Raw genomic sequence first — 14,334 nt, 5'->3', positions numbered from 1 at the left:
AATTGAGTGTAATGCTTCAGGAGAAAAGATAGAAATTCAATGACATAAAGCACTTTTAAGTTTTTGTTTTGAAAAGACCAGAGCTGAATAGAAAATTTGATTTTTAAATACAAAACTCAGGAGAAGCATAAGGGGGTAATCAGGAAAGAGTTTACAAAGGAAGATGATACTTGTAACTCATAAGGACTTTTTCATTATTATGGCAGTAAGAAGGATTATATCTAGAAAGAGGGCACAGGTGTAAGTGGAGAGGTGGAAGGATGTAAATTATTTGCCATAAAAGAGGCAAGAAAAAGTTTTTACAATAAAGAGGAGAGGGGGAGTGAGTGAACCTTACTCTCATCAGAATTGGCTGAAAGAGGAAATGACACATATTTATTATAGATATAGAATTCTATTTTACCCTGCAGGAAAGTAGGAAAGGAAGGGCATGGGAAAAAAAGAAGGGTGAAAGAAGGGAGGGCATTTTGGGGTGGGGATGCTCAGTAGTATAATATTTTGATGAGGATCAGGATAAAAGGAGAGAGAATAGAATAAATACAGGGTAAATACAGTTGGCAATAGTAATTGTCATGTGGGACAGCTATGACCCCCAACTCAAATTAAAATCAGAGACTCTCAAGATAGAAAACAAAAAAGGATTTATTATGATTTTAAAGAAGAAGCAACTTCCAACAGACAAAGTGCCAGTAGAGGAGTGCAAAGTGCAAACTATAAAACACAAGATTATATAGACCCTAACCAAAAGTCTCCCCCCCTCTGTTCTCCCATTGGTCTGGGGAAGTCTGGGCTTACACCCTAAATGCAGAAATCTATTTCAGAAATAAATAAAAAAAATACTAGTAAATAACAAATTCTTTACCCATTAAATATTTAAATGCTAATTAAGAGATGTGTGAGAACAAGAGAGTTTATCTAAGATAATTGAACACCTACAGCTATACTATTACTGTAAAGTTTCAAGTCACAATTAGGGCATAGGTCAAGGCCACCTTCTAATGAAAGGTCTTTAATCAATTTCTCATTCATTGGGAAAAGAATTTTGAAGCACCTCTGATGAAGGCCTAATTTCTTGAATGTATAGGGAACTGAGTAAAATTTATTTTTTAAAAAAGCCATTCCTCAATTGATAAATGATCAAAAGATACGAACTATACACAAGATGCTATAAAATCATGGATTCACCTAACAACACCACTGTTGTGCCTTAGTTTCCATAAATTGTCTTGCCTCAGTTTCCCTAATTGTTCTGCCTCAGTTTTCCTAAATTGCCCTGTCTCAGTTTTCCTAAATTGTCCTGCCTCAGTTTCCCTAAATTGTTTTGCTTCAGTTCCTTTTATTGTTCTGTCTAAATCCTCCTAGTTGCAACCCCCATTCCTGACCATTAGGATTGAGATAATTAGGGCTGTAACTGGCTACGCTAACATTCCAAAGGATAAAACTCCAGATGTCCTATCTCAGATACCTAATTGGTATTCCTCTACCTCTATCTCTCCAGACTTCCTGGCTCTAGCTGGATACCTCCTTTACTTCCAATTTATCAGAATTTATGGTCCTACCCCAACTCTGTCAGCCCCTGGAAATTCCTACTGTTTATCAGTGTTCAGATCTACTCCTCCCACCCTCCACCCCCGCCTTTGTCTTAGAGCTCTGACCTATGGAAATATATATAAGCTTATGCTAAGGCTAATGCTGTTGCTGAATGCTTTGAGACATCAGTCCTAGGACAAAAATGGATCCTTTGGTCCCAGAAAATCTCTCTCTCTCAGAAATCCAAATAAAATATTAAAAACTTTCTAATCTCTATCTTGCTTCAGTTTCTCTGGCATTACAACCACTACTGGGCATGAATCCCAAAAGAGAGTTAAAAAATAGAAAAGGATTTATTATATCATCTCTCTTCTCAGGGAATTGGAATTGGAAATTGAAGGGATGCCTATCATTTGAGGAATGTCTGAATAAATTATGGCATATAATTATGAGGGAATATTATTATTCTATGGGAAATGATGAACAGGAAACTCTTAGAAAAATCTGGAAGTATTTCAAGAATGCAAGCAAAGGAAAATGTGGGATGATCATCAGTGGATGACTTTGCTATTCTCAGCAATACAATAACCCAAAACTGCTTTGAATGACTTATGATGACAAATGCTCTTCTGTCTGAATACCAATTGAAGTATACTTAAAAAAAAAAAAAAAAAAAAACCTTTTTCTTGAGAGTTCCTTTTTGGGGGCAGGAGGAAGATCTATGTTTTCTTTTGCAACATGACTTTTATGGAAATGTTTTGCATAACTTCACATGTGCCTTCTCAATGGGGGGTTGGGGAGGGAAGAAGGGAGAAAAACTGTAACTCAAAGTTTTATGTGTATGTGTGTGTGTTTGGCTGAGGCAATTGTGGTTGAGTGACTTGCCCAGGGTCACACAACTAGGAAGTATTAAGTGTCTGAGATCAGATTTGAACTCAGGTTGTCCTGACTTTGGGGCTGGTGCCACCTCTGTTAAAAAACATGTCTAAGTGAAGGGCAGGTCAATTCTCTGAAAGCCTCCACAGCTGTGGATCATAATATCTGAAGGAGTTGCAAAGCAGCCTTTACTGACCCAGGTATTGCTTGTGGATTGGGAATGAAATAAATTGGAGGCAGAGGGAAGAAGGAAGAGGAGTGAGCTCAGAGAATGAAATTGCCTCTCACTCTCCTTGTGTCATCATCATCATCATCCTTTCACATAAAAAGATCCATTCTACAGGTCTGAGTTACATCTCCAGCAGACACTGGCAAGTGGCTCTCATATCACAACATCTAGCTGCCATTCATTATCTATTAGCTATAATTATCAACTACTCAGAAATTGTCTCTTAAACTTCACAACAAAGAATATCTTTCAATAATTATTTGTAAATTCTATGTCTATGGCCTCTTTCTTCCCTAGCTATGTCAATGATTAATTCTTCAATGGATGACTTTCAAATCATGTAATCCTCAAAATGACCCTACCTGATTCAAGAGAAACCCAATAGAAGTTACAATATTAGATAGTAAGAAGAAGAGTACTTCTGGGATACCTGCCCATCCTCTCCTCAAGGAAAAAGCAGATTTTATAGCAAAAGTGTTCTTGTACTGTTTGTTGGTGTTTTTAGTTAAGTAATTTCATCCAAAATTGCTGTTATTGATTGTTCTTCAAGGATGGTCTGTAGTGTGCTTTCTAGAGCCCCCAAATCAGGGTGCCAAAATATACCATCCATTCTAGCTCTCTGGAACCAGCCTGAGGCCTTGGTCTTAGTGGAGGAGTAATGAAACAGGGACCCATGAGGCTAGTCAAAGATGGAGTCCATTTATTTCAAGCCCTCTCAGCCTCTAATTACCTCAGTACAATTACATCACCACAACACACTGAGCATGTGCTAACTAGTAGTTCTATAGCTATAGTAAGTTATAGTATATCATCACAGCTCACTTTGAAAGGGTTAACTCTAAGCACCCTGCTATTGATATGTAAATGCATCTTTACTGTAAGTATCTTTTTTTCAAGTAGAACACAGGTGGTCAAGCCCCCCTTGACTTCTCAGGAAGGGTGAGACACCCCAAGTGGAGATGGGAAGCCAAACCAGACTTTGTCAGCAATGTCATATCTTACCCAGAGTTCCACCACTATATGTGCCATTCTTATAGATGCTGCAATGACCAGCAAAAAGCAGAAGGAAAAACATAGAGGAAGATCTATCTTTTGCTCCTGGATTAGTTAAGGCTATGATCAGTGTTATCAGGAATCAAAAAGCTTGGGTTTGGGGGCACAGGTACTCATGTCCATTTACTTTTCTGAGCAGCTAGAATTTTAGAAAATATTTCTGCTGGGGGTTTCTAGATAGGAATAATGCACCATTCCTGTAATTAATACATATCCAGCAATGATCAGCTGAGACTGTTACAACCATAGTCCCAACCCCTCAGGAAATTGGGTTGGAGAACTTAAAATGACTTAAAATGAGAACTTAAAATTTCTTAAAATTAAGAAATCCCAAAACTCCTTTTGCACTCCTTAAAAGACCCTTGTCTTCTTTCCTCCTGCATATATTAAGAGTGGAATCTCATGCAAGACTTCTGTCTCCCTACTCCTGTCTTTGAAATATCTCTTAACAAATAGTTGCAAATATGTCAGATAAGAAAGCAAGTAAGAAAGCAACTTGTTTTGTTCAAGGCCATGCACTTTGGATGTGAATCCTGTGTGGCAGAGTTGACTTTAATAAATTCTCCAATTGAAATGTAATATTTCTCAACTCATCTCTATATCTTGGTACAAGACTAATATTTTCTACTGATGTATGCGCTCTAGTATATCTCACATAGTTAGATCTCATAAGTCAGAAAACAGAAAATTAGAGTTTTTTGCACTGTCAGAAATCCCAGTTTCTGACAACACTGGGAGCAGCAAAGCTAAAAAAACAAATCACACAAAAAGGAACAAAGAAGAGAGAGGACCCAATTGGAAGTGAATAATTTGTGTGATGTAATATATGACAACATTGTGTGTTGGATGTATTTGTTTGCTTACCTATAGAAAAATCAGTTTCATTTTCTTTTTAGTTATTCTCAAACTGTAGTCAACAAACCAAAAAGTATCTCTTCAGATATTAAATGTTGTATGTGAGACAGATTGTGCAAAAGTAATTATATACAAAAGATATATAAAATAACAAAGTTATCTTAAGAGGGATACCTTCCCACTCTTTAGCAGAGTTGCAGAATGGGACATAAGTTTTCCACATAGTAAATAAGTGGGATGGAAGCAGGAAAGAGGGCTACTTTTGTTTAAATTATACTTATTTGATACAAGGTAGGTTTGGAGGAAATGGGGCAAGTGGGTAATGATTTCAGAAAGAAAAGAAAGAGAAACAATGAAACATTTAAGCAAAGTGTGCTATTAAAAACAGAAGGCAGTTTAGCTGGAAGAAAGATTAGCAAGTTAGCTTTGGAGGGAGCATATAAAAATTGTTACAATTTTACAAATTACAAAAGAAGAAAGTGTATTGCAATTCAGGAGGGCATAGGCAATCCAATATCATTTCTTATTTGTATGTGGAAACATTCATACTCATTGATGTTAGTTAAATTCATAATAATACACAATAAACATTTTTAAGTGTGTATGGGGATGAGGGGAAGTGGGGGAGAGCCTTGGAAAGGCTTCCTGTAGAAGTGGTGCCATAGCTGAGTCTTGAAATAAACAGTGAATATATGGCAGGTAAAACTTCACATTAGTTAAAATGACAAGTAAAGATAATGTTAAATGTTGGAAATTATGAAGGAAAATTGGAACACTAATATATTATTGGTGAATATGTAAAATGATCCTACCATTCTAGAGAGTAATTTGGGACTATGCCCAAAGGACTATCAAATTGTACATATTTTGGTCCAGCAGGGTTGTTATGCCACAGTTCTCTTTAACTGTCCTGACTCAGTTTCCCTGTCTCAGTTTCCTTAACTGTTCTGTCTCTGACCCAGTAAAACTAAGGATTATTCGTTCTCGGGTTATAAATTAGCAAGATAAAAGAGTAGATCTCCTGACTCTTTTATGGATTTACAATATTCCTTTAGAATATTCCAAGATAACCCACGATATCTTTACTTCTTTGTCTCCGGATTTTTTAGGGTTTTATGGCTTCCCCTCCCTGATAAAAGCTTTCCCTCCCTTTCTCTTTGTCTCCAAAAAGGTATTTAAGAAGTTGGGGTTGCTCCATTCATTGCTGGAGAATGGCATCTGGCAGCTGAATGCTGGACGCTGGATTCTTTGGGTCCTCCAGCCCTGGGACCAATATGGATTCCTTGGTCCCAGTATACTTATCTCTGTCTGACTGGATAATCTGAGACGAGAGTCCTGTCCAGTCAATCTTACTCTCCCATTAATAAAATATTAAAAACTCTCTAATCTCTCTCCTGCCTCAGTTTCTCCGGCATTACAGGTCACTATTGGGTCTGCATCCCAAAGAGATCTTAAAAGAGGGAACAGGACTCAAATATGTAAAAATGTATGTAATAGCCCTTTTTATAGTGGCGAGGAATGGAAATTGAATTGATGTCTATTAATTGAGGGATGGCTGAATAAATTATGGTATAGGAATGCAGCAAAATATAATTGTTTTGTAAGAAATGGTGAGCAGGCTGATTTCAGAAAAGACTGGAAAGACTCATGAACTCATGGTAAGTAAATCGAGTAGGAGCAAGAGAATATTAACATTGTACATAGTTACAATAAGATTATGTGATAATCAACCACAATGGATTGTGGTTCTTCTCAATAATGTGGTGATTCAAAGCAATTCCAATAGATTTAGGATGGAAAATGCCATCTGCATCCAGAGAGAAAACTATGGAGACCGAATATGATTCCAAGTATAGTATTTTCAATTTGTTGTGTTTTTTTCTCAAATTTCCCGTCTTTTTGATCAGATTTTTCTTATGCCACATGACAAAAACAGAAATATGTTTAGAAGAATTGCACATATATCAGATAACCTATATCAGATTACTGGCTGTCTTGGAAGAGATAAAGAAGGGAGGGAGAAAATTATGGTACACAAAGCATTACAAAAACGAATATTGAAAACTATCATTAAGTGTATTTGGAAAATAAAATATTATTGAAAAAAATTTAAATGCCAGGTTAAAAAATAATGTATTGTAGCCATGGGAGAAAGCCCTGCAGAGGTCCAGAGAGAGCAAATGGAGTGTACAGAGTGAGCAGCGGGAAGAAGGGGAGTTTGACTGAAGCATATTTACCCTCCTCTATATAGAGAGTGCAGGAGGGGGATGAATAAGGCTTGACAAGAACGGTAGATTTGGAGTCATTATTTGAAAGGCTTTCAGAGCAGGGTGGGGGGAGAAAAAGGGAAGGGGGATTTCTATTTTATCTTAGTGGCAAAAGAGCCACTGGAATCCACCGAGTACGGAAGTGACGTGGTCAAGAAAATCAGTTTGGCAGATGGAAGACAAGATGGGGTGCAGAAGAGAGAGAGTTGCGAGCATTTTGATCAGGAGTTTAGAAATGATGCCCAGGCTCGGAGTTCATTGTCGGGTTTCGAGGCAGAGGAATTTGGAAAAGGTTTCAGGAAAGAGGCGTGGCTTAAACTGGAACGGATTTGGAAAGGGGAAGAGAAAAAGAAAGGAGAGAAAGAAAGAAAGAACGGAACAATAAAACGAATCTGCTTTCGCTCTAGAGGAATGAGGAAATGCCCAATGCTGCATAAGGCAGGTCTTTTCCTCGTCCAAGCTGGAAATTGTTTCTTTGAATGTCAGTTGTAGATGGCTGACGATGGAAGACTGAGAAACGTCACAAAAGGGGAGGCAGTATGCAAATGAAGAGTCTTTGGGGGCCTGAACTCTCCAAATAGTTTTCTCCCCCTGGAAAGTGTAGTTGTGAGGGTGGTAGCTCCTACATTTGTACAACGGAAATGTTTTTTGATTTGTGTGGTTTTCGTGGCTGGAGGCTGGTGTATAGGATGTGTTGTGTTGGTGACCGTGTGCGTGATGTGTGAGCATGTGGAGGGAGAGGGCGAGCGTGGTGTTTGAGAGCATACTTACCTGGCAGGGGTGATTCCATGATCACGAAGGTGGTTTCCCCAGGGCGAGGCTTATCCATTGCACTCCGGATGGGCTGACCCCTGCGATTTCCCCAAATGCGGGAAACTCGACTGCATAATTTGTGGTAGTGGGGGACTGCGTTCGCGCTCTCCCCTGATAATTGGTTTTAAAATAAGAGTTTTTGCAGTTTCGCTTACCTATAGAATTAAGTACTTGGCGTAACAGCCTTAATGGTTAGTTTTTCGTAATGTGTACAAGGCTTTTTTGCGTTTTCTGCCTGTTTTCTTTTTCTTTGCTAAGTGTGTGTACGAGTAATTATTTGTACATAAACTATTGCGCTTTTTGTTGAAAATTTCCCCCTTTTCTCCACCCCTTCCCCTATCTGTGGCGTGTGGGTTATTGGGGGCAGTTATTATGGAGATGATGGCTAGCGTATTGATTTCTAAACCTATTCAAGCTGTAAATCCAATATGTGTATATATATTTATGCAGTTATCTGGTTGCGTAAGAAAGACCAAATAAAGAAAGAAGAAAAGGAAAAACAAAATGCAAGTAAATAACAGAGTGAAAATGCTATATTGTGTTCCACCTTCTGTTGCCATGGTTCTCTCTCTGGATGTAGATGGTTTTCTTCATCACTGCTCAAATGGAACTGGTTTGAATCATCTTAATGTTGAAGAGAGCCATGTCTGTCAGAATTGATCATCATATAGTCTGGTTGCCGTGTATAATAATTTACTGGTTCTGTTCGGTTCACCTTGCACCAGTTCATGTAAGTCTCTCCAAGACTCTCTGAAATCATCCTGCTAGTTATTTCTTAGAGAACAATAATATTCCATAGCCTTCATATACCATAATTTATTCAGCCATTGATGCCAATGGACAATTACTCAGTTTCCAGTTTTCTTGCCAATACAAGGAGGGCTGCCACAAATATTTTTGCACATGTTGGTCCCTTTCCCTCTTTTAAGATAACTTTGGGATATAATCCCAGTAGAAACATTGTTGGATCAAAAATTATGCAGTCTGATAACTGTTTGAGCACAGTTCCAAACTTCTCTCCAGAATGGTTGGAAACGTTCACAGTTTTGCCAACAATGTATCAGTGTCCCAGTTTTCCCACATCCCCTCCAACATGACTCATTTTCTTTTCCTGTTACCTTAGCCAATCTAAGAGGTGTGTAGTGATATCTCAGAGAAATCTCTGATCAATAGTGATTTGGAGCATCTTTTCATGTGGCTACAAATAGTTTCAGTTTCTTTATCTGAAAATTGTTCATATCCTTTGACCATTTATCAATTGGAGAATGGCTTGAACTATTATAAATTTTAGTCCATTCTCTATATATTTTAGACATAAGATCTTTATCAGATCCTTTGGGTATAAAAATGTTTTCCCAGTTTATTACTTCCCTTCTAATCATGTCTGCATTAGTTTTGTTTGTACAAAAACTTTATAACTTTTTAAATCAAAATTATCTATTTTATGATCAATAATGATCTCTAGTTCTTCTTTGCCATTGCTATTCAATATTGTATTAGAAATGCTAGCCTTGAAGTGGATTTCTTTGACAAAGAGACCTAACTGAGTTTCAATTGATAAATGATGGACAGAAGCAGCTACACCCAAAGAAAGAACACTAGGAAACGAATGTGAACTATTTGCATTTTTGATTTTCTTCCCGGGTTATTTTTACCTTCTGAATCCAATTCTCCCTGTGCAACAAGAGAACTGTTCGGTTCTGCAAACATATATTGTATCTAGGATATACTGCAACATATCTAACATATATAGGACTGCTTGCCATCTAGGGGAGGGGGTGGAGGGAAGGAGGGAAGGGGGAAAATCGGAACAGAAGCTAGTGCAAGGGATAATGTAAAAAAATCACCCTGGCATGGATTCTGTCAATATAAAGTTATTATTAAATAAAAAAAAAGTTTTAAAAAATGCTAGCTTTGGCAATAAGAGAAGAAAAAGAGATTAAAGGAATTAGATTAGTTAATGAGGAGACTAAATTATCACTCTTTGCAGATAATATGATGGTATACTTAGACACTCCAGAGAATCACCTAAAAAGGTATTAGAAATAATCCACAACTTTAGCAAAGTTGCAGGATACAAAATAAATCCACATAAATCTTCAGCATTCTTATACATTACTAACAACATCCAAAAGCAAGAATTACAAAGAGAAATTTCACTTAAAATAACTTGATAATATAAAATATAAAATAAAATAATATAAAAGAATCTATCTGCCAAGGGAAAGTCAAGAATTATATGAGCAAGACTACAAAACACTTTTCACACAAATTAAGTCAGATCTAAGCAATTGGAAAAATATCAAGTGCTCATGGATAAGTCAAGAAAATATAATAAAGATGACAATACTCCCTAATCTATTTATTTAGTGTTATTCCAATCAAACTCCCCAATCAAACTTATTTTATTGAACTAGAAAAAATAACAACAAAATTAATCTGGAAGAACAAAGGTAAAGAATTTCAAGGGAACTAATAAAAAAAATCAAATTGTGGTGTTCTCTTCTTTTCTATAATATAATTCTATAATATAATCGTTCTCTGGGAGCAGGTTTCTTGGGGGACTTTCTGGAGGCAGCCTTAGTTTCAGTTCACCTCAAATATAGCCCGGAGTTAAAATCCAATCTTTTATTGTCTCTTACAAAATAGCCTGGTTAGTTTTCTTAGAGGCCTATCTCCCTCCTTGGTTCCAAGAGCTCTTGCAGCTTGTCTTTTAGCTCTTCCAGCTTCTACTTCTAGCTCAACTTTGATTCCTGGCTTCTCAATCTCCAACTGACTTCTCCACTCACTCCTGCTTTGTCAATCTTCAAAGATCAATTATCCCTAATATGAAGCCTATTTTGGATCTTATCTTCTCCTTTTTAATTTTAATGTAATCATTATTCTATAAGTAATACTATGCCAAAATTTATGTCAAAAATTAAAACAATAAAACAAAAAGATGGATATAATGGAAACAATATAGACACAATTGATTTTGAAGGAAAGAGAATGCTGGAGTTAGAAAGATAGGAATTCAAACTCATTCAGAGAGGCTCATGAGTTTTGACCCTGGGCAACTCAATTAATCTGTTTGCCTCAGTTTCCTCAACCATAAAATGAGAATCATTGTACATATCTCAAAAGGATGTTGGGAGGATCAAATAAGAGATTTGTGAAATCACTTAGCAAAGTGGCTGCTTTGTAAATGCTCATTCCTTCCCTGATCCTTTCCAAATTATTAGACAACTTACTATCTAAAGCTTTATGAAGCAGACATTACACTGATACTAAATAGCAAGGGGGCAGCTAGGTGGCGCAGTGGATAGAGCACCAAACCTGAAGTCAAGAGGACTTGAGTTCAAATATGGTCTCAGACACTTAACACTTCCTAGCTGGGCAAGTCACTTAATCCCAGTTGTCTCAGCAAAGACAGAGACAGAGACACACACAGAGAGAGACAGAGATAGAGAGAGACAGACATGTAAGGACAAAGAGGAGAGGGGGGAAAACATTAAGAAAAAGTAGCTATTTGAAGAAGTTATAACATGTTAAAATAAATGTATATATATGTTTAGAAAAACAATTTTTAAAATTGCATATACATGAGTATATTGTACTATATATTATTAATAAATATATAAGATTTGTGTAACAGGCAGGAAAGAGTCTAAAGTCAGAAAAATTCACCTTCTTGAGTTTGAATATAACCTCAGCCTTACTAACTGGGTATTTTAGTCAAGTCACTTAACCTTAGTTATTCCAATTTTCTCATGCATAATAGATAAAGAAGAAAATGGCAAATCAATCCAATATCTTTGCCAAGAAAACCCCAAATGAATTCATGAAGAGTTGGACACAGCTGAACAATAATAGTTTATATACTTAATGCATTTTATTGTTATATGTAAAAACAAATGAGAACAGATTAAAAATAGAAATCTTCCACAAATCACACACACACACACACACACACACACAACCTGGGAACTCATTAACAAGACAGATTAAAATTAAAATCAGGATCATGATGGCTGGTAAAAGCAGGTGACAGAAGATGAAAAAACCTAAACATTACATGGACATTATTCTTCATTATTTATAGGCAATATGAGTATATTATCTTGGCATCCCACCCATCTAAAATCAAGCCTATTCTATATCCATGATATTTTGAGATGAAAATTCAGGTAATTTAAATTGAGCTTCCTTTGAAAACAGAAAAATAAAAAAAAAATAGGTAATGAGGTAAGTACACACAAAACCTAGAGAAACACTAAACAGTTTGTTATACATTCTTTATATATTCGATTATTGATGGTTGCAATGTTTACAATAAAAAATCAAATAAAAACTTTCAAAGTACTGGTTCATTGCTGGAATTCTGACTTCCAAAAGATTCTATGACCAATACATCATAATATACACTTCAAATTTCATTGTCCCTGAGACTGGTGGGAAAACAGCTGGATACTGAGGATTTTTACTCTTTTGGCTATTTCAGAGGCAAATTATTGTTCAAATAAAACTATTGCATCAATGATTGTAGCTGTCAGTCAATTCAAAGTGCCTGGATTGATTTGATTATTAAGAATTTTATGTTTCCCAAAGGGCTGCACTCATTGTGCCTATGGATGATTATGCCATTGCTTAAATTGTGATGATAGTAACACAGTAAAGGACAAGTGTCTCATTTGATATGAGATATGATTTGATATGAGGCCTAGAACAACATTTATCACTTTGAAACAAAATTTCATGTACCAGTTAAAGAAAAAGAATCTAGTTTTGAACAATGCAGGAAATCCCAATTCAGCAAAAAGTATCTTTCCTCATTACAAAAAAGTTAAGAAGACAGTAGGTATAACATGTGCTGTTCCTCAGCCAAGCTTATTAATCCATTGTTTACTGTAGCCCTGATGATCCATTGAGATAATTATCAAGCTGACTTTATGAAGCACAGGTTACTCTGTTCTTTTTATTTTCTCTTTTTAAAAAATGGGAGAAATGACTCAAATCCATATTTAATTTTGGGACATGAATAAACTGGATCATATCAGAAGCAATATGCAAGGACAGTCTTCTTAGGGTAAAGTTTCATCTCTGAGCAATATACTTTATGTTAAATACCTGGGCCAGATTTAACCCTTCCTTACCCGAATAATAGATATAGCCTTGGAGACCACAGTTTTAAAATAAGGTAAAGGAGTAAAGTAGATTGCTCATTCTACTTTGGAAGGGAATAGTAAAAGAAATGATCTATGAATTACCTCCTGAAAGAAATCTCAAAATGAAAACTCCCAGGAATATGATAACCAAGGACCAGAGTTCCCTGTCCAAGGAGAAAAATACTGCAAATAACTAGAAATAATTCAAATACTATGTTGCCACAGTCAGTTTCATACAAGATTTATCAGCTACCACTATAAGGAAACAGCTTAGAATATGATATCCCTGAAGACAAAAGACCAAGAATAATCTACCCAGCAAAACTGAATTCAACTGTACAGGGGGAAAAATGAATATTTAATGAAATAGAGAATTCCTGATGAAAAGACAAGAGCTAGAAATTTCTTGAATCATGCGACATGTGATGTCATAATTCATGAGTCATATTTAATAAGGTTAAACTATTTACATCCTTATATGGGAATGTGATACATGAATCATAAAGGAATATGATACATTTATCCCAAGAAGTTTATCATCATTAGGATAGTAAGGAAGATACATAGATGAAGGGTATGGATGTGAATTTATTATGTTGGGATAATCTCAAAAAAAAGATGGATGAGAAAGAGAGGTGAACTGGAAGAAATGGAAATAATACTCTATTTTATTGACATATAGTCAACAAAGCTGGTAGGGACCTTTTGGGCTATCTTATTATTGATTCCTTATTTTCCAGTCGAAGAACCTGAGGGCCAGATAACTTAAAAGATATTACCAAGGTCACACATGTATTTAGTGACAAACATGAGATTTAAACCTTGTTACTGTAACTACAATTCCAGGGGACGTTCTTCTCTCTCAGGTGTGACATATTTGCAGGCATGGTTTATATGGTCATATCATTGAGACAGGATCAGTAGGGCAACTTGAGTGAGACAAGTTGTATTATTTTTATTCAAAAAATGTTAAAGTGCACAGATATTTGGGTATTTTTATTCTATTTTGATTCTTTTCAGAATTTGTAACCCATAAGTACTTGGCAATAGTAAGGTTCATAAAAATGCGTTTAAAATACATAAATATATTCTTGCACACAAATAATATATTTTAAAAGAAAAGCAAGATAAAACATAAAAGGGTAGATTTGAACTTAGCTCTTCCTCACTCCAGGGCTGGTGGTCCATCCACTGTGTCAATTAGCTGCTCCCCAGAATAATTTTCAGTGCAAAAGACATAGTAATTTCTATTTTTAAATCATGATAAGGAATTTTTTTCAACTTTGCTAAGATAAAAAGAAATACTGTTCATTCGAGAAATTGCCACTTTGTGATATGTGTATAAATATGTGTAAGTAAAACAAACATGTATATATTGCATTGTATATATGTATGTATGTATCTCTTTGTCTGACTGTCTCCACTCTAATGGAGTTCCACATTAACACTGTGTCACTGGTCAGATCCTGACCTTAAAGTCCCATAGCTAAGTCTTTCCAATATAATTGTACTCTGCCTGAGCTGGATTCTTGTAGTGTGCCTCTCTACAGATGCTGAAGAAGTA

At 36.0% G+C, this 14,334-nt stretch overlaps 1 non-coding gene across 1 annotated transcript; it reads left to right on the top strand.

Annotated features, from left to right (window-relative positions):
- The first annotated feature begins 7,573 nt into the window (after positions 1-7,573).
- LOC127558539 (U1 spliceosomal RNA) lies at positions 7,574-7,737 on the top strand. Its single transcript, XR_007952915.1, has one exon. It is a non-coding gene; the product is annotated as a U1 spliceosomal RNA (small nuclear RNA).
- Positions 7,738-14,334: the final 6,597 nt, after the last annotated feature.

This window comes from Antechinus flavipes, chromosome 3 (genome assembly GCF_016432865.1).
Source record: "Antechinus flavipes isolate AdamAnt ecotype Samford, QLD, Australia chromosome 3, AdamAnt_v2, whole genome shotgun sequence".
Classification (NCBI taxonomy): Eukaryota; Metazoa; Chordata; class Mammalia; order Dasyuromorphia; family Dasyuridae; genus Antechinus; species Antechinus flavipes.
The sequence above is the reverse complement of the archived record's forward strand: the minus strand, read 5'-3'. Positions and strand labels throughout refer to the sequence as shown.